The 17,370-nt window shown below is 45.1% G+C and overlaps 17 non-coding genes and 8 pseudogenes across 17 annotated transcripts; 19 read left to right on the plus strand and 6 right to left on the minus strand.

Annotated features, from left to right (window-relative positions):
• Nucleotides 1–1,666: 1,666 nt before the first annotated feature.
• trnas-gcu (transfer RNA serine (anticodon GCU)) lies at nt 1,667–1,748 on the plus strand. Its single transcript has one exon. It is a non-coding gene; the product is annotated as a tRNA-Ser (tRNA).
• A 282-nt stretch (nt 1,749–2,030) lies between these two features.
• trnaa-agc (transfer RNA alanine (anticodon AGC)) lies at nt 2,031–2,103 on the minus strand. Its single transcript has one exon. It is a non-coding gene; the product is annotated as a tRNA-Ala (tRNA).
• Nucleotides 2,104–3,216: 1,113 nt separating this feature from the next.
• On the plus strand, nt 3,217–3,335 carry LOC137797749 (5S ribosomal RNA; annotated as a pseudogene).
• An 83-nt stretch (nt 3,336–3,418) lies between these two features.
• Nucleotides 3,419–3,537, plus strand: LOC137797782 (5S ribosomal RNA; annotated as a pseudogene).
• A 73-nt stretch (nt 3,538–3,610) lies between these two features.
• LOC137797687 (5S ribosomal RNA) lies at nt 3,611–3,729 on the plus strand (annotated as a pseudogene).
• A 74-nt stretch (nt 3,730–3,803) lies between these two features.
• Nucleotides 3,804–3,922, plus strand: LOC137797037 (5S ribosomal RNA). Its single transcript, XR_011078648.1, has one exon. It is a non-coding gene; the product is annotated as a 5S ribosomal RNA (ribosomal RNA).
• Nucleotides 3,923–3,994: 72 nt separating this feature from the next.
• Nucleotides 3,995–4,113, plus strand: LOC137797448 (5S ribosomal RNA; annotated as a pseudogene).
• A 246-nt stretch (nt 4,114–4,359) lies between these two features.
• Nucleotides 4,360–4,478, plus strand: LOC137797569 (5S ribosomal RNA; annotated as a pseudogene).
• Nucleotides 4,479–4,551: 73 nt separating this feature from the next.
• Nucleotides 4,552–4,670, plus strand: LOC137797490 (5S ribosomal RNA; annotated as a pseudogene).
• A 238-nt stretch (nt 4,671–4,908) lies between these two features.
• On the plus strand, nt 4,909–5,017 carry LOC137797789 (5S ribosomal RNA; annotated as a pseudogene).
• A 738-nt stretch (nt 5,018–5,755) lies between these two features.
• Nucleotides 5,756–5,827, plus strand: trnaq-cug (transfer RNA glutamine (anticodon CUG)). The gene has a single exon. It is a non-coding gene; the product is annotated as a tRNA-Gln (tRNA).
• A 266-nt stretch (nt 5,828–6,093) lies between these two features.
• trnag-ucc (transfer RNA glycine (anticodon UCC)) lies at nt 6,094–6,165 on the minus strand. Its single transcript has one exon. It is a non-coding gene; the product is annotated as a tRNA-Gly (tRNA).
• Nucleotides 6,166–6,281: 116 nt separating this feature from the next.
• Nucleotides 6,282–6,353, plus strand: trnaq-cug (transfer RNA glutamine (anticodon CUG)). The gene has a single exon. It is a non-coding gene; the product is annotated as a tRNA-Gln (tRNA).
• A 257-nt stretch (nt 6,354–6,610) lies between these two features.
• On the minus strand, nt 6,611–6,682 carry trnag-ucc (transfer RNA glycine (anticodon UCC)). The gene has a single exon. It is a non-coding gene; the product is annotated as a tRNA-Gly (tRNA).
• A 430-nt stretch (nt 6,683–7,112) lies between these two features.
• Nucleotides 7,113–7,184, minus strand: trnag-ucc (transfer RNA glycine (anticodon UCC)). Its single transcript has one exon. It is a non-coding gene; the product is annotated as a tRNA-Gly (tRNA).
• A 116-nt stretch (nt 7,185–7,300) lies between these two features.
• trnaq-uug (transfer RNA glutamine (anticodon UUG)) lies at nt 7,301–7,372 on the plus strand. The gene has a single exon. It is a non-coding gene; the product is annotated as a tRNA-Gln (tRNA).
• A 1,783-nt stretch (nt 7,373–9,155) lies between these two features.
• trnar-acg (transfer RNA arginine (anticodon ACG)) lies at nt 9,156–9,228 on the plus strand. The gene has a single exon. It is a non-coding gene; the product is annotated as a tRNA-Arg (tRNA).
• A 554-nt stretch (nt 9,229–9,782) lies between these two features.
• On the plus strand, nt 9,783–9,855 carry trnar-acg (transfer RNA arginine (anticodon ACG)). Its single transcript has one exon. It is a non-coding gene; the product is annotated as a tRNA-Arg (tRNA).
• A 1,082-nt stretch (nt 9,856–10,937) lies between these two features.
• trnar-acg (transfer RNA arginine (anticodon ACG)) lies at nt 10,938–11,010 on the plus strand. Its single transcript has one exon. It is a non-coding gene; the product is annotated as a tRNA-Arg (tRNA).
• Nucleotides 11,011–12,061: 1,051 nt separating this feature from the next.
• trnas-gcu (transfer RNA serine (anticodon GCU)) lies at nt 12,062–12,143 on the plus strand. The gene has a single exon. It is a non-coding gene; the product is annotated as a tRNA-Ser (tRNA).
• A 1,891-nt stretch (nt 12,144–14,034) lies between these two features.
• trnas-gcu (transfer RNA serine (anticodon GCU)) lies at nt 14,035–14,116 on the plus strand. Its single transcript has one exon. It is a non-coding gene; the product is annotated as a tRNA-Ser (tRNA).
• Nucleotides 14,117–14,388: 272 nt separating this feature from the next.
• Nucleotides 14,389–14,461, minus strand: trnaa-ugc (transfer RNA alanine (anticodon UGC)). Its single transcript has one exon. It is a non-coding gene; the product is annotated as a tRNA-Ala (tRNA).
• Nucleotides 14,462–15,701: 1,240 nt separating this feature from the next.
• Nucleotides 15,702–15,783, plus strand: trnas-gcu (transfer RNA serine (anticodon GCU)). Its single transcript has one exon. It is a non-coding gene; the product is annotated as a tRNA-Ser (tRNA).
• Nucleotides 15,784–16,055: 272 nt separating this feature from the next.
• trnaa-ugc (transfer RNA alanine (anticodon UGC)) lies at nt 16,056–16,128 on the minus strand. Its single transcript has one exon. It is a non-coding gene; the product is annotated as a tRNA-Ala (tRNA).
• Nucleotides 16,129–17,251: 1,123 nt separating this feature from the next.
• LOC137797314 (5S ribosomal RNA) lies at nt 17,252–17,370 on the plus strand (annotated as a pseudogene).

Here is a 17,370-nt window from a genome sequence, read left to right on the forward strand (position 1 = left end):
TCACTCTGATCATGTCCACTCTTTTTACCAGCTGTAGTTTCTCGCACGCTTCTCTGCCAAGTATTGGAGTGGAGGAGTGCTTTGTTACAAAGAACTGCAGACCTGACTTGCTCTTGGTGGTTTCACATATAAAACTCACTGTGCCTTCTGGTGCCAGGCGTGCTCCTCCATATGCAACAAGAACTACTGGGGTGGGCTTCAACTGATTGGGACCTGGGATCTTTTGGTAAATGTTCATAGGCAGCACATTTGCTTCCGCCCCGGTATCCAGTTTAAACTTAACAGCAACGTTTCTGATATTGGCTGTGGTGTACCATGCTCTGTCAGCTTGTTGAGCTGTGTGGCCTAATTCAGCACATGACATAGTGCCTATGAAAAGAGACTCAACTTCCCTTTTCAACTGATTGACACTTTTCACAGAGTCTTGCCTGTCTTGTGATGAAATACACACTTTGGCAAAGTGATTTTGCTTGCTGCATTTGTGGCATACAGCGCCAAAAGCTGGACACTGTCGTGGCTTGTGTGTCCCACCACATTTTCTACAGGCATTGGCACTTGCATTAAATGTTTGTGCTCTATCTGGTGGTCTTTGTTTTCTCATTTTGCTAAATTTATATTTCTCTGAGCCAACTGCCACCTTGCTTAGTGCCTGCACTGATGCTTCTGTTTGCATCGTTCCCATGACGCGCATTTAAGACGTAGCAGCTTCTGCAGCTCCGCAAATATCAATAGCTTTATCGAGAGTCAAGACTGTTTCTCTTAGTAGTCTCTCTTTCATGCGAGCATTTGGCACACTAAACACAAGTTTGTCTCTTATCATATCTTCTTCTCCCACACCAAACTCACAGTTCTTGCATTTCTGACGAAGTTCTGTCACAAACTTGTCGACAGCGAGTCCTTCAGGCATGGAATGAGACCAAAACTGGTGGCGTTCAAAGACAATATTTTTCTTCGGCGTGCAGTACGACCTGAATGCGTCCATAATCTCGTCCAGCGTCGGTTCATCATCGCCGGCCATTTCAACGTTGAGGGTGTTGTACACCTCAAGTGCGTCCTCTCCGACGGTGTGCAACATGATAGCAATTTGCACCGGTTCATCCTTCTCGTCCGCACCTGTAGCCGTCATATAGAGCCTAAAACGCTGCTCCCAGCGTCGCCAATTTTCGCTTAAATTGCCGGTGAGCACGAGCGGTGCGGGGGGCTTGAACTGGTCCATGCTTAGCTGCTAGCTGTCTCCGAGATTCAACAGGCTCGAACTGCTAGCTACTTACTTAGTCATTATAACGCGGGTAAAACTTTCCTTTTCTCAACCACAGGGTTACAGCTTAGTGCAGCATTCGCTCGTGGATGAAGAAAAATCCCTTTCTGACACCATGTTGTACTTTTTTGTCAGGAATAAAAGTACTCGTAGGCTGATTCGTGTTGATCACCTTGCATGTAACGTTTAATAACTACAATGCCAAGACACAGATCTCGCGATCACACATCACTCATAAGGTTGCCAGGTACAAACGTAATCCCTGAATAACAGACCACTTCTACAATATACTACACCTATATCTCCTCCTCTACCCCCGCCAGGTCACACTTTTCCAAACATTCCAGACCTGTATAATCAGTTTGGAAGGTGAACTCGATCGGACCTTTCACGCAAGGGCGTTGAGACGACGAGGTGGCCGAGTGGTTAAGGCGATGGACTGCTAATCCATTGTGCTATGCACGCGTGGGTTCGAATCCCATCCTCGTCGCAGTCCACTTTGCTTTGGTCTGCCATGTCATGGGCATAATGTGCACCATTGAGCTCAAGACCCAAGTAAAATGCACTTTCAAGATTAGAAATTGCTCATTTAACACAAGAAAAGTCTAAAATGTCTTGCTCTTCCATGATTCATTTGTTAAACAACAGTGATTCTACTGTTTCTACTCCAAGTTTTGGTGGAATAAAAATGCGGTTGCTGTCTTCAGCTCAACTGGTGCAAGAAGTCCCATAATGCTCATACTTCCAAATAAGAGTAGGAGCCAAAGTCACTTGGAGAATGTGGGCATCGATCCCACTGCCTCTCGCATGCTAAGCGAGCGCTCTACCATTTGAGCTAATTCCCCTCTGCACAAGTGGGCAATGGATCAACGTGCCAGGCCTCCTCCTACCCGCCTATTCTCCTACCCGCTATTTAACTCTTTTTGTTTTAACTTTCCAGGTCCATAAAAAACACACAAAAAATGGCCTGGAACTGAATTTTATGGTGACATTTGGTAGTTGCAATCTTTGCAATACTTTGTGGACTCCACTGGGATCCAATGAAGATAGGGTAGGCCAGCAGCCACTGCAACAAGATGCTCCGTGATCCTGCCCAATTTGCGGAGGACACTTTAAACAACAAACTTGTTTTCCATCAGTATCAGAAAATAAAGTCTTTCAGAGAGGTGGAGAATGCAGGCATCGATCCCGCTACTTCTCGCATGCTAAGCGAGCGCTCTACCATTTGAGCTAATTCCCCACAATTGGTTTAAGGCTCAGGGAAGAGCCGCCTATATCTCCTCCTCTGCCCCCGCCAGTTCACAGTTCTCCAAACATTCCAGACCGTTATAATCACTTTGGAAGGTTTAAATATGAGCAGCCATTGCGACAACATGGGCCCTGATCCTCCCCAATTAGCGGACGACACTTTAAACAACAACCTTGTTTTCTCTCAATATCAGAAAAGAAAGTCTTTCAAAGAGGTGGAGAATGTGGGCATCGATCCCACTGACTCTCGCATGCGAAGCAAGCGCTCTACCACTTGAGCTAATTCCCCTCTGCACAAGAGGGCAATGGATCAACGTGCCAGGCCTCATCCTACCTGCCTATTCTCCTACCCGCTATTTCACGCTTTTTTCAACTTTCCAGGCCCATAAAAAACACACAAAAAATGGCCTGGAACTGAAATTTGTGGTGACATTTGGTAGTTGCAATCTTTGCAATACTTTGTGGACTCCACTGGGATCCAATGAAGATAGGGTAGGCCAGCAGCCACTGCAGCAAGATGCTCCCTGATCCTGCCCAATTTGCGGAGGACACTTTAAACAACAAACTTGTTTTCCATCAGTATCAGAAAATAAAGTCTTTCAGAGAGGTGGAGAATGCAGGCATCGATCCCACTGCCTCTCGCATGCCAAGCAAGCGCTCTACCACCACTCTCGGGATCAATAAAACTCACTTTGGCCACTTCCTTTGTAGCTTACGGCCACACCACTCTGATTGCGCCAAATCTCGTTCGATCTCAGAAGCTAAGCATAGTTGGGCCTGGTCAGTACTTGATTGGGAGACCTCCTGGGAATACCAAGTCCTATAAGCTGGGACTTATAGGACTTATGCCTAATAATTAAAACTCCAGTTCTCTCCAGGTTAATAATGCTACCTTTGGCCGCAACATTTTCTGCTTACGGCCACACCACTGTGATTGCTTCTGATCTCGTTAGATCTCAGAAGCTAAGCAGAGTTGGTCCTGGTCAGTATTTCGAAAGGAGACCTCCTGGGACGAGCAGGTGCTGTAGGCCTTTTTTATGCCTAATAATTACAACTTCAGTTCTCTCCAGATCAATAAAACTCACTTTGGCCGCTTCCTTTGTACCTTACGGCCACACCACTCTGATTGCGCCTGATCTTGTTCGATCTCAGAAGCAAAGCAGAGTCGGGCCTACTCAGTACTTGCATGGGAGACCTCCTGAGAATACCAGGTGCTATAAGCTTTTTTAAATGCTGAATAATAAACACTATAGTTCTCTCCAGGTCAAAAAAACTCACCTTGTCCGTTTCCTATGCAGCCTACGGCCACACCACTCTGATTGCACCTGATCTCGTCAGCTCTCGGAAGCTAAGCAAAGTAGGGCCTGGTCAGTACTTGAACGGGAGACCTCCTGGGAATACCAGGTGCCGTAGGCTTTTTTTAACCTAATAATTAAAACTCCAGTTCTCTCCAGATCAACAAAACTCTCTTCGGCCGCTTCTTTTCTAGCTTATGGCCACACCACTCTGATTGCTCCTGATCCCGTTCAATCTCAGAAACTAAGCAGAGTTGGGCCTGGTCAGTACTTGGATGGGAGACCTCCTGGGAATACCATGTGCGGTAAGCTTTTTTAAATGCCGAATAAGAAACACTCTAGTTCTCTCCAGGTCAATAAAACTCACCTTGTCCGCTTCCTATGCAGCTTACGGCCACACCAGTCTGATTGCGCCTGATCTCGGAAGTTAAGCGGAGTTGTACTTGGGTGGGAGACCTCCTGGGAATACCAGGTCCGATAAGCTTTTTTAAATGCTGAATAAGAAACACTCTAGTTCTCTCCAGGTCAATAAAACTCACCTTGTCCGCTTCCTATGCAGCTTACGGCCACACCACTCTGATTGCGCCTGATCTCGTTAGCTCTGAGAAGTTAAGCGGAGTTGGGCTTGGCCAGTACTTGGGTGGGAGACCTCCTGGGAATACCAGGTGCTATAATCTTTTTCTATGCTTAATAATTAAAAATCCAGTTCTCCCCAGGTCAATAAAAGTCACTTTTGCCGCAACCTTTTCAGCTTACGGCCACACCACACTGTTTGCCCCTGAGTTTGTCTGAACTCAGAAGCTAAGCAGAGTTGGGCCTGTTTAGTACCTGGATGGAAGACCGCCTGGGAATACCAGGTGCTGTAAGCCATTGTGTATGCTTAAAAATCCAGTTCTCTCCAGGTCAAGAGAACTCACTTTGGCTGGAACATTTTCAGCTTACGTCCACACCCCACTGATTGCGCCAGATCTCAGATGCTAAGCAGAGGTGGGCCTGGTTAGTACTTGGATCGGAAACTGTAAGGGCTGTAAGATTTTTTTATGCTTAATAATTAAACATCCAATTCTCCCCAGGTCAATAAAACTCACTTTGGCCACAACATTTTCAGCTTATGGCCACACCCCACTGATTGCGCCTGATCTCAGATGCTAACCAGAGTTGGGCTTGGTTAGTACTTGGATGGGAGACCACCTGGGAATACCAGGTGCGGTAAGCATTTTTATGATGCCTAATATTTAAAACTCCTGTTCACCACCATCAGCAGGACTTATCACGCAGTCCCTCGTGCTGCACTGGGAAACTCTGACCTGGCCATGGTTCACCTGATTCCCTCATACCGGCAGAAACTAAAACTCTGCAAACCTGTATTGAGGAAATTCAAGAAGTGGACCAGTGAGGCTTGGGAGGATCTTCGGTCGTGCTTGGACTGCACTGACAGGGACGTTTTCAGGACTGCTACCAACAGTTTGTATGAGTACACAGAGGCTGTAACTTCATACATCAGCTTCTGTGAGGACAGCTATGTTCCATCCAGCTCCAGGGTGAGCCACAACGACGACAAACCCTGGTTCACACCAGAGCTCAGAACGCTACGCTTGCAGAAGGACCAGGCGTTTAGGAGTGGGGACAATGACTTGTTCACAGAGTCAAAATACAGGTTTAGTAAGGCGGTGAGAGATGCTAAACGACTGTACTCTGAGAAACTGCAACATCAGCTCTCAGCAAGTGACTCTACTTCTGTCGGGAGAGGTCTCAGGCAGATCACCAACTACAAGCCTAAAACCCCCCACTCCATGAACGACCTCCGCCTGGCAAACGAGCTGAACGACTTCTACTGCCGCTTTGAAAGATAATGCAGCAGTCCTGACGCCATCCCCCACAGGCCCATCATCCAGCCACAAGCCCCCAAAGCCCCCTCCCCCAGCCCATCAGGGGCTAGCAAACTCAAGTGCTTGGTTCCATGGTGTAATGGTCAGCACTTTGGACTCTGAATCCAGTGATCCGAGTTCAAGTCTCGGTGGAACCTTCATAATGCACAAGGAAAACCACTGTCATGTTGTTCCCACGCTGTTGTGAAACTCAAATGTGATATGGAGATATGTCAGACAATGCAAGTAGCCACAAATGTTTGGCGTGCACTTCTAAAGGCACAACTTTGATCATTCGCAAGACATTTTCGGCGGTTCAAGGACTTTTCTTCCAATGAAAGAAGGCTTTGTTTATTTAAGACGGTAACCCTAAAATGTTGATTCACCATGTCTCGGACATAAGTGGACGTACTGATCGTAGAGATGCATTGGCTGGGAATCGAACCCAGGTCAACTGCTTGGAAGGCAGCTATGCTCACCACTATACCACCAATGCACAAAAAGAGCCTGGCATGATGACACAAAAATTGAATGAACTGAAATGTAAGTCAGTGTGTAACATTGGGAACTGACAGATTTACCTTCAACCACAACAAGGAAACTAAAGCGCTTGGTTCCATGGTGTAATGGTCAGCACTTTGGACTCTGAATCCAGTGATCCGAGTTCAAGTCTCGGTGGAACCTTCATTATGCACATGGAAAACAACTGCCACATTGTTCCCACGCTGTTGTGAAACTCAAATGTGATATATAGATAAGTGAGACAATGCAATTAGCCACAAAATTTGGCGTCAACCTCCAAAGGCACAACTTTGATCATTCGCAAGACATTTGGGTTGATCCAAGTACACTATTTTTCCAACGGAAGAACACGTTGTTTATTTAAGACAGTAACCCTAAAATGTTCAGCCACCATGTTCAGGACATATTGATCATAGAGATGCATTGGCTGGGAATCAAACCCAGGTCAAATGCTTGGAAAGCAGCTATGCTCACCACTATACCACCAATGCACAAAAAGAGCCTGGCATGATGACACAAAAATTGAATGAACTGAAATGTAAGTCAGTGTGTAACATTGGGAACTATCACAAGTACCTTCATCCATAACAAGCAAACTAAAGTGCTCGGTTCCATGGTGTAATGGTCAGCACTCTGGATCCGAGTTCAAGTCTCGGTGGAACCTTCATTATGCACATGGAAAACAACTGCCACGTTGTTCCCATGCTGTTGTGAAACTCAAATGGGATATGGAGATAAGTGAGACAATGCAAGTAGCCACAAAATTTGGCGTCAACCTCCAAAGGCACAACTTTGATCATTCGGAAGACATTTGCGGCGATCCAAGTACACTATTTTTCCAACGGAAGAACACGTTGTTTATTTAAGACAGTAACCCTAAAACGTTCAGCCACCATGTTCAGGACATATTGATCATAGAGATGCATTGGCTGGGAATCGAACCCAGGTCAACTGCTTGGAAGGCAGCTATGCTCACCACTATACCACCAATGCACAAAAAGAGCCTGGCATGATGACACAAAAATTGAATGAACTGAAATGTAAGTCAGTGCGTAACATTGGGAACTGACAGATTTACCTTCAACCACAACAAGGAAACTAAAGAGCTTGGTTCCATGGTGTAAAGGTCAGCACTTTGGACTTTGAATCCAGTGATCCGAGTTCAAGTCTCGGTGGAACCTTCATTATGCACATGGAAAACAACTGCCATGTTCTTCCCATGCTTTTGTGAAACTCAAATGTGATATAGAGATAAGTGAGACAATGCAAGTAGCCACAAAATTTGGCGTGTACTTCTAAAGGCACAACTTTGATCTTTCGCAAGACATTTTCGGCGGTTCAAGGACTTTTTTTTTCCAATGAAAGAAATCTTTGTTTATTTAAGAAAGTAACCCTAAAATGTTCAGCCACCATGTGTAGGACATACTTATCATTGAGATTCATTGGCTGGGAATTGAACCCTGGTCAAATGCTTAGAAGGGAGCTCTGCTAGCCACTATACCAACAATGCACTAAAAGGGCTTAGCATAGTTCCACAAAAATTGAATGAACTAAAATGTAACACAAGAAGGGACAGTAAATGTGCATTTAGCTTTCACATTTTCACGCTATCATTCTTTGTATTCCCTGTATATCCCGAAAAACCAACCCAAAATCCAAGTTCATCAATCCTCTTTCGTATCGAGTACAGTATCTCCGCTTGTCACGCGGAAGACCAGGATTCCTTGACGAGGAGCGTTCCGCTGGCAGGACAGGTGTCAAAATGCCCCAAGTTGTAAATGCACAGCATAAGGAAACGGGCGACAGGATTTAAGAGACTCCTTGAGAACCAGACCCACCACTGGAGCTCACCCCATGACCCGGCTCACCATCAGACCCCGTGGACCCACACTTAAGGACACCCCTTCAGTTAAAACCCTTATTTGGCCCATTTAGAGTGTCGCAACCCTGGTGCTCTAGAATACGAGACTGACATTGGGGATACCAGTTTACATTTGGGTTAATACAGTGTGGTACTCGAGAATATGAGACACGTGGGATACTAGCTGACATTCAAACTCATTGCTGGTGTCTGATAGTCACAATTATGTCAGTCAGCTTCTCAAATGAAGCAAGATCGAAGGGGGAACCAGCCGCTAACAACAAGAAACAGGTCTGCAGCTCGTGCAGTTCTTTAGCTTGTTCACAGATTGATCCTCGTCCAACAAGTCCCTGTATATCACTGTAAAAAACTTATCTGACGTCTACTTTGAACATTTGAAATTGCACCTTATCTTAATAAATTCTTGAACAATGATATAGCTTGATGGTAGTTTTTAAAGTTCCTGCTCTAATAACTATTAATTCCAGTAGATTTACAGCTGTAAAAAGGCTGAATGATGTGTAAACTGACTTTTACTTTAAAAAATAAGCAGTGTCAATCATGTGGCCGTGCATTGTGGTCGCAGCAACCCCGGTTCGAATCCGGGTCACGGCAGCATGTTGGTGTTGTTTAAGCTATTCTTGTTGTACTCTGACATTCGTCTTAGTTCACACAGTGTCAAACTTGACAGCTACAGTTCCTTCTCTAATAACTATTAATTCCAGTAGATTTACAGCTGTAAGAAGGCTGAATGATGTGTAAACTGACTTTTATGTGAAAAAATAAGCACTGTGTCAATCATGTGGCAGTGATCGTATAGTGGTTAGTACTCTGCGTTGTGGTCGCAGCAACCCCGGTTCAAATCCGGGTCACGGCAGCATGTTGGAATTGTATATTGTTTAAGCTATTGTTGTTGTACACTGGCATTCGTCTTGCTTAACACAGTGTCAAACTTGACAGCTTCAATCATGTTTTCTGCGTGAGGCCTGATGCTTTCCGGCTACACCAGGCCGGAGTTCTCCATCTGTTCAGCAAATAAAACTCACAATAGTTTGCATGAAATGCTGGCATGTCATGAAATTTACAGCATAAGTGGCAATGTAGGGCTAGTGGCGCAATGGCTAACGTGTCTGACTACGGATCAGAAGATTCTAGGTTCAACTCCTGGCTAGCTCGTGCAGTTCTTTAGCTTGTTCACAGATTGATTCTGGTCCAACAAGTCCCTGTATAACACTGTAAAAAAACCTCATCTGACGTCTGCTCTGAACATTTGAAGTTGCACCGTAGTTTCAAACAATTCTTGAACGATGATATAGCTTGATGCTAGTTTTTAAAGTTCCTGCTCTAATAACTATTGATTCCATTAGATTTACAGCTGTAAAAAGGCTGAATGATGTGTGAGCTGGTTTTTACATTAAGAAATAGTCATGTGGCCGTGATCGTATAGTGGTTAGTATTCTGCGTTGTGGTCGCAGCAACCCCGGTTCAAATCTGGGTCACGGCAGCATGTTGGAATTGTATATTGTTTAAGCTATTGTTGTTGTACACTGGCATTCGTCTTGCTTAACACAGTGTCAAACTTGACAGCTTCAATCATGTTTTCTGCGTGAAGCCTTATGCTTTCCGGCTACACCAGTCTGAAGTTCTCCATCTGTTCAGCAAATAAAACTCACAACAGTTTGCATGAAATGCTGGCACATCATGAAATTTACAGCAAAAGTGTCACTGTAGGGCTAGTGGCGCAATGGATAACGCGTCTGACTACGGATCAGAAGAATCTAGGTTCGACTCCTGGCTAGCTCGTGCAGTTCTTCAGCTTGTTCACAGATTGATCCTGGTCCAACAAGTCCCTGTTTAACACTGTAAAAAAAAAACTCATCTGATGTCTACTCTGAACATGTGAAGTTTCACCTTAGTTTCAAACAATTCTTGAACGACGATATAGCTTGATGCTAGTTTTTAAAGTTCCTGCTCTAATAACTATTAATTCCAGTAGATTTACAGCTGTAAAAAGGCTGAATGATGTGTAAACTGACTTTTATGTTAAAAGATAAGCACTGTATCAATCATGTGGCCGTGATCGTATAGTGGTTAGTACTCTGCGTTGTGGTCGCAGCAACCCCGTTTGGAATCCGGGTCACGGCAGCATGTTGGTGTTGTTTAAGCTATTCTTGTTGTACTCTGACACACTTACTTCACACAGTGTCAAACTTGACAGCTTCAGTCGTGTTTTCTGCGTGAAGCCTTATGCTTTCCGGCTACACCAGTCCGGAGTTCTCCATCTGTTCAGCAAATAAAACTCACAACAGTTTGCGTGAAATACTGGAACATCATAAAATTTACGTGCAGTTCTTTAGCTTGTTTACAGATTGATCCTGGTCCAACAAGTCCCTGTATAACACTGTAAAAAAAACTCATCTGACGTCTACTCTGAACATGTGAATTTTCACCTTAGTTTCAAACAATTCTTGAACGATGATATAGCATGATGCTAGTTTTTAAAGTTCCTCCTCTAATAACTATTGATTCCATTAGATTTACAGCTGTAAAAAGGCTGAATGATGTGTGAGCTGGTTTTTACGTTAAGAAATAGTCATGTGATCGTATAGTGGTTAGTACTCTGCGTTGTGGTCGCAGCAACCCCGTTTCGAATCCGGGTCACGGCTGCATGTTGGTCTTGTTTAAGCTATTCTTGTTGTACTCTGACATTCGTCTTACTTCACACATTGTCAAACTTGACAGCTTCAGTCGTGTTTTCTGCGTGAAGCCTTATGCTTTCCGGCTACACCAGTCTGAAGTTCTCCATCTGTTCAGCAAATAAAACTCACAACAGTTTGCATGAAATGCTGGCACATCATAGAATTTACAGCAAACATATCACTGTAGGGCTAGTGGCGCAATGGATAACGCGTCTGACTACGACTCAGAAGATTCTAGGTTCAACTCCTGGCTAGCTCGTGCTGTTCTTTAGCTTGTTCACAGATTGATCCTGGTCCAACAAGTCCCTGTATAACACTGTAAAAAAAACTCATCTGATGTCTACTCTGAACATGTGAATTTTCACCTTAGTTTAAAACAATTCTTGAACGATGATATAGCTTGATGCTAGTTTTTAAAGTTCCTGCTCTAATAACTATTAATTCCAGTAGATTTACAGCTGTAAAAAGGCAGTTCTCCATCTGTTCAGCAAATAAAACTCACAACAGTTTGCATGAAATGCTGGAACATCATGGAATTTACAGCAAAAGTATCACTGTAGGGCTAGTGGCGCAATGGATAACGCGTCTGACTACAGATCAGAAGATTCTAGGTTTGACTCCTGGCTAGCTTGTGCAGTTCTTTAGCTTGTTAATCCTGGTACAACAAGTCCCTTTATAATACTGTAAAAATCTAATCTGACATGTACTCTGAACATTTGAAGTTGCACCTGAACTTCAAACAATTCTTGAACAATGGTATAGCTTGATGCTAGTTTTTCAAGTTCCTGCTCTGATAACTATTAATTCCAGTACATTTACAGCTGTAAAAAGGCTGAATGATGTGTGAGCTGGTTTTTGTGTTAAAAAATAAGCATGTGGCCGTGATCGTATAGTGATTAGTACCCGCTATTTAACGCTTTTTTATACTTCCCAGGCCCAAAAAACACAAAAAATGGCCTGGAACTGAATAAAAACGCGGTTGCTGTCTTCAGCTCAACTGGTGCAAGAAGTCCCATAATGCTCATACTTCCAAATAAGAGTAGGAGCCAAAGTCACTTGGAGAATGTGGGCATCAATCACACTGCCTCTCGCATGCAAAGAAAGCACTCTACCACTTGAGCTAATTCCCCTCTGCTGAAAAGTGCAACGGATCAACGTGCCAGGCCTCCTCCTACCTGCCTGTTCTCAAGAGAGACGCCTATATCTCCTCCTCTACCCCCGCCAGGTCACACTTTTCCAAACATTCCAGACGTGTATAATCAGTTTGGAAGGTGAACTGGATCGGACCTTTCACGCAAGGGCACTGAGACGACGAGGTGGCCGAGTGGTTAAGGCGATGGACTGCTAATCCATTGTGCTATGCACGCGGGGGTTCGAATCCCATCCTCGTCGCAGTCCACTCTGCTTTGGTCTGCCATGTCATGGGTGTAATGTGCACCATTGAGCTCATGACCCAAGCAAAATGCAGTTTCAAGATTAGAAATTGCTCATTTCAAGCAAGAAAAGTCTGAAATGTCTTGCTCTTCCATGATTCATTTGTTAAACAACAGTGATTCTACTGTTTCTACTCCGAGTTTTGGTGGAATAAAAACACAGTTGCTGTCTTCAGCTCAACTGGTGCAAGAAGTCCCATAATGCTCATACTTCCAAATAAGAGTAGGAGCCAAAGTCACTTGGAGAATGCGGGCATCGATCCCACTACTTCTCGCATGCTAAGCGAGCGCTCTACCATTTGAGCTAATTCCCCACAATTGGGTTAAGGCTCATGGAAGAGCCACCTATATCTCCTCCTCTACCCCCACCAGTTCAGACTTCTCCAAACATTCCGGACCGGTATAATCACTTTGGAAGGTTTAAGTCTGAGCAGCCATTGCGACAACATGGGCCCTGATCCTCCCCAATTAGCGGACGACACTTTAAACTACAAACTTGTTTTCTCTCAATATCAGAAAAGGAAGTCTTTCAAAGAGGTGGAGAATGTGGGCATCGATCCCACTGCCTCTCGCATGCAAAGCAAGCGCTCTACCACTTGAGCTAATTCCCCTCTACACAAGAGGGCAATGGATCAACGTGCCAGGCCTCATCCTACCCGCCTATTCTCCTACCCGCTATTTCATGCTTTTTTCAACTTTCCAGGCCCATAAAAAACACACAAAAAATGGCCTGGAACTGAATTTTATGGTGACATTTGGTAGTTGCAATCTTTGCAATACTTTGTGGACTCCACTGGGATCCAATGAAGATAGGGTAGGCCAGCAGCCACTGCAACAAGATGGTCCGTGATCCTGCCCAATTTGCGGAGGACACTTTAAACAACAAACTTGTTTTCCATCAGTATCAGAAAATAAAGTCTTTCAGAGAGGTGGAGAATGCAGGCATCGATCCCGCTACTTCTCGCATGCTAAGCGAGCTCTCTACCATTTGAGCTAATTCCCCACAATCGGTTTAAGGCTCAGGGAAGAGCCACCTATATCTGCTCCTCTGCCCCCGCCAGTTCACAGTTCTCCAAACATTCCAGACCGTTATAATCACTTTGGAAGGTTTAAATATGAGCAGCCATTGCGACAACATGGGCCCTGATCCTCCCCAATTAGCGGACGACACTTTAAACAACAACCTTGTTTTCTCTCAATATCAGAAAAGAAAGTCTTTCAAAGAGGTGGAGAATGTGGGCATCGATCCCACTGACTCTCGCATGGGAAGCAAGCCCTCTACCACTTGAGCTAATTCCACTCTGCACAAGAGGGCAATGGATCAACGTGCCAGGCCTCCTCCTACCCGCCTATTCTCCTACCCGCTATTTAACTTCTTTTTTTTAACTTTCCAGGCCCATAAAAAACACACAAAAAATGGCCTGGAACTGAATTTTATGGTGACATTTGGTAGTTGCAATCTTTGCAATACTTTGTGGACTCCACTGGGATCCAATGAAGATAGGGTAGGCCAGCAGCCTACCCTGCTGGCCTACCCTACAAGATGCTCCGTGATCCTGCCCAATTTGCGGAGGACACTTTAAACAACAAACTTGTTTTCCATCAGTATCAGAAAATAAAATCTTTCAGAGAGGTGGAGAATGCAGGCATCGATCCCGCTACTTCTCGCATGCTAAGCGAGCGCTCTACCATTTGAGCTAATTCCCCAAGAGTCCTTTATTTGTCAGGCAAGAGCCGCCTATATCTCCTCCTCTACCCCCGCCAGGTCACGCTTTTCCAAACATTCCAGACCTGTATAATCAGTTTGGAAGGTGAACTGGATCGGACCTTTCACGCAAGGGCGTTGAGACGACGAGGTGGCCGAGTGGTTAAGGCGATGGACTGCTAATCCATTGTGCTATGCACGCGTGGGTTCGAATCCCATCCTCGTCGCAGTCCACTTTGCCATGTCATGGGCATAACATGCACCATTGAGCTCAAGACCCAAGCAAAATGCACTTTCAAGATTAGAAATTGCTCATTTCAAGCAGGAAAAGTCTAAAATGTCTTGCTCTTCCATGATTCATTTGTTAAACAACAGTGATTCTACTGTTTCTACTCCAAGTTTTGGTGGAATAAAAATGCAGTTGCTGTCTTCAGCTCAAGTGGTGCAAGAAGTCCCATAATGCTCATACTTCCAAAAAAGAGTAGGAGCCAAAGTCACTTGGAGAATGTGGGCATCGATCCCACTGCCTCTCGCTTGCAAAGCAAGCGCTCTACCACTTGAGCTAATTCCCCTCTTCACAAGAAGGCAATGGATCAACGTGCCAGGCCTCCTCCTACCCGCCTATTCTCCTACCCGCTATTTCACGCTTTTTTCAACTTTCCAGGCCCATAAAAAACACACAAAAAATGGCCTGGAACTGAATTTTATGGTGACATTTGGTAGTTGCAATCTTTGCAATACTTTGTGGACTCCACTGGGATCCAATGAAGATAGGGTAGGCCAGCAGCCACTGCAACAAGATGCTCCGTGATCCTGCCCGATTAGCGGAGGAACCTTTAAACAACAAGCTTGTTTTCCTCTTAATATCAGAAAACAAAGTCTTTCAAAGAGGTGGAGAATGCGGGCATCGATCCGACTACTTCTCGCATGCTAAGCGAGCGCTCTACCATTTGAGCTAATTCCCCACAATTGGTTTAAGACTCAGGGAAGAGCCGCCTATATCTCCTCCTCTACCCCCGCCAGTTCACAGTTCTCCAAACATTCCAGACCGTTATAATCACTTTGGAAGGTTTAAGTATGAGCAGCCATTGCGACAACATGGGCCCTGATCCTCCCCAATTAGCGGACGACACTTTAAACATCAAACTTGTTTTCTCTCAATATCAGAAAAGAAAGTATTTCAAAGAGGTGGAGAATGTGGGCATCGATCCCACTGCCTCTCGCATGCGAAGCAAGCGCTCAACCACTTGAGCTAATTCCCCTCTGCACACGAGGGCAATGGATCAACGTGCCAGGCCTCCTCCTACCCGCCTATTCTCCTACCCGCTATTTAACTTCTTTTTTTAAACTTTCCAGGCCCATAAAAAACACACAAAAAATGGCCTGGAACTGAATTTTATGGTGACATTTGGTAGTTGCAATCTTTGCAATACTTTGTGGACTCCACTGGGATCCAATGAAGATAGGGTAGGCCAGCAGCCTACCCTGCTGGCCTACCCTACAAGATGCTCCGTGATCCTGCCCAATTTGCGGAGGACACTTTAAACAACAAACTTGTTTTCCATCAGTATCAGAAAATAAAATCTTTCAGAGAGGTGGAGAATGCAGGCATCGATCCCGCTACTTCTCGCATGCTAAGCGAGCGCTCTACCATTTGAGCTAATTCCCCAAGAGTCCTTTATTTGTCAGGCAAGAGCCGCCTATATCTCCTCCTCTACCCCCGCCAGGTCACGCTTTTCCAAACATTCCAGACCTGTATAATCAGTTTGGAAGGTGAACTGGATCGGACCTTTCACGCAAGGGCGTTGAGACGACGAGGTGGCCGAGTGGTTAAGGCGATGGACTGCTAATCCATTGTGCTATGCACGCGTGGGTTCGAATCCCATCCTCGTCGCAGTCCACTTTGCCATGTCATGGGCATAACATGCACCATTGAGCTCAAGACCCAAGCAAAATGCACTTTCAAGATTAGAAATTGCTCATTTCAAGCAAGAAAAGTCTAAAATGTCTTGCTCTTCCATGATTCATTTGTTAAACAACAGTGATTCTACTGTTTCTACTCCAAGTTTTGGTGGAATAAAAATGCAGTTGCTGTCTTCAGCTCAATTGGTGCAAGAAGTCCCATAATGCTCATACTTCCAAATAAGAGTAGGAGCCAAAGTCACTTGGAGAATGTGGGCATCGATCCCACTGCCTCTCGCTTGCAAAGCAAGCGCTCTACCACTTGAGCTAATTCCCCTCTTCACAAGAAGGCAATGGATCAACGTGCCAGGCCTCCTCCTACCCGCCTATTCTCCTACCCGCTATTTCACGCTTTTTTCAACTTTCCAGGCCCATAAAAAACACACAAAAAATGGCCTGGAACTGAATTTTATGGTGACATTTGGTAGTTGCAATCTTTGCAATACTTTGTGGACTCCACTGGGATCCAATGAAGATAGGGTAGGCCAGCAGCCTACCCTGCTGGCCTACCCTACAAGATGCTCCGTGATCCTGCCCAATTTGTGGAGGACAATTTAAACAACAAACTTGTTTTCCATCAGTATCAGAAAATAAAGTCTTTCAGAGAGGTGGAGAATGCAGGCATCGATCCCGCTACTTCTGGCATGCTAAGAGAGTGCTCTACCATTTGAGCTAATTCCCCACAATTGGTTTAAGGCTCAGGGAAGAGCCGCCTATATCTCCTCCTCTACCCCCGCCAGTTCACAGTTCTCCAAACATTCCAGACCGGTATAATCACTTTGGAAGGTTTAAGTATGAGCAGCCATTGCGACAACATGGACCCTGATCCTCCCCAATTAGCGGACGACACTTTAAACAACAAACTTGTTTTCTCTCAATATCAGAAAAGAAAGTCTTTCAAAGAGGTGGAGAATGTGGGCATCGATCCCACTGCCTCTCGCATGCAAAGCAAGCGCTCTACCACTGGAGCTAATTCCCCTCTGCATAAGAGGGCAATGGATCAACGTGCCAGGCCTCCTCCTACCCGCCTATTCTAGAAGTGCGGGCCATCGATGCCCACTTGCATCTCTCCACCTATCTGAAAGACTTTACTTTTCTGCATACCCTGACTGAATTAAGACAGTTGGTAGTTGCAATCTTTGCAATACTTTGTGGACTCCACTGGGATCCAATGAAGATAGGGTAGGCCAGCAGCCACTGCAACAAGATGCTCAGTGATCCTGCCCAATTTGCGGAGGACACTTTAAACAACAAACTTGTTTTCCATCAGTATCAGAAAATAAAGTCTTTCAGAGAGGTGGAGAATGCAGGCATCGATCCCACTGCCTCTCGCATGCCAAGCAAGCGCTCTACCACCACTCTCGGGATCAATCAAACTCACTTTGGCCACTTCCTTTGTAGCTTACGGCCACACCACTCTGATTGCGCCAGATCTCGTTCGATCTCAGAAGCTAAGCAGAGTTGGGCCTGGTCAGTACTTGATTGGGAGACCTCCTGGGAATACCAAGTGCTATAAGCT

This window comes from Clinocottus analis, unplaced genomic scaffold (genome assembly GCF_023055335.1).
Source record: "Clinocottus analis isolate CAN_PGR_092001 unplaced genomic scaffold, fCliAna1.0.p SCAF_3, whole genome shotgun sequence".
NCBI classification, from domain to species: Eukaryota; Metazoa; Chordata; class Actinopteri; order Perciformes; family Cottidae; genus Clinocottus; species Clinocottus analis.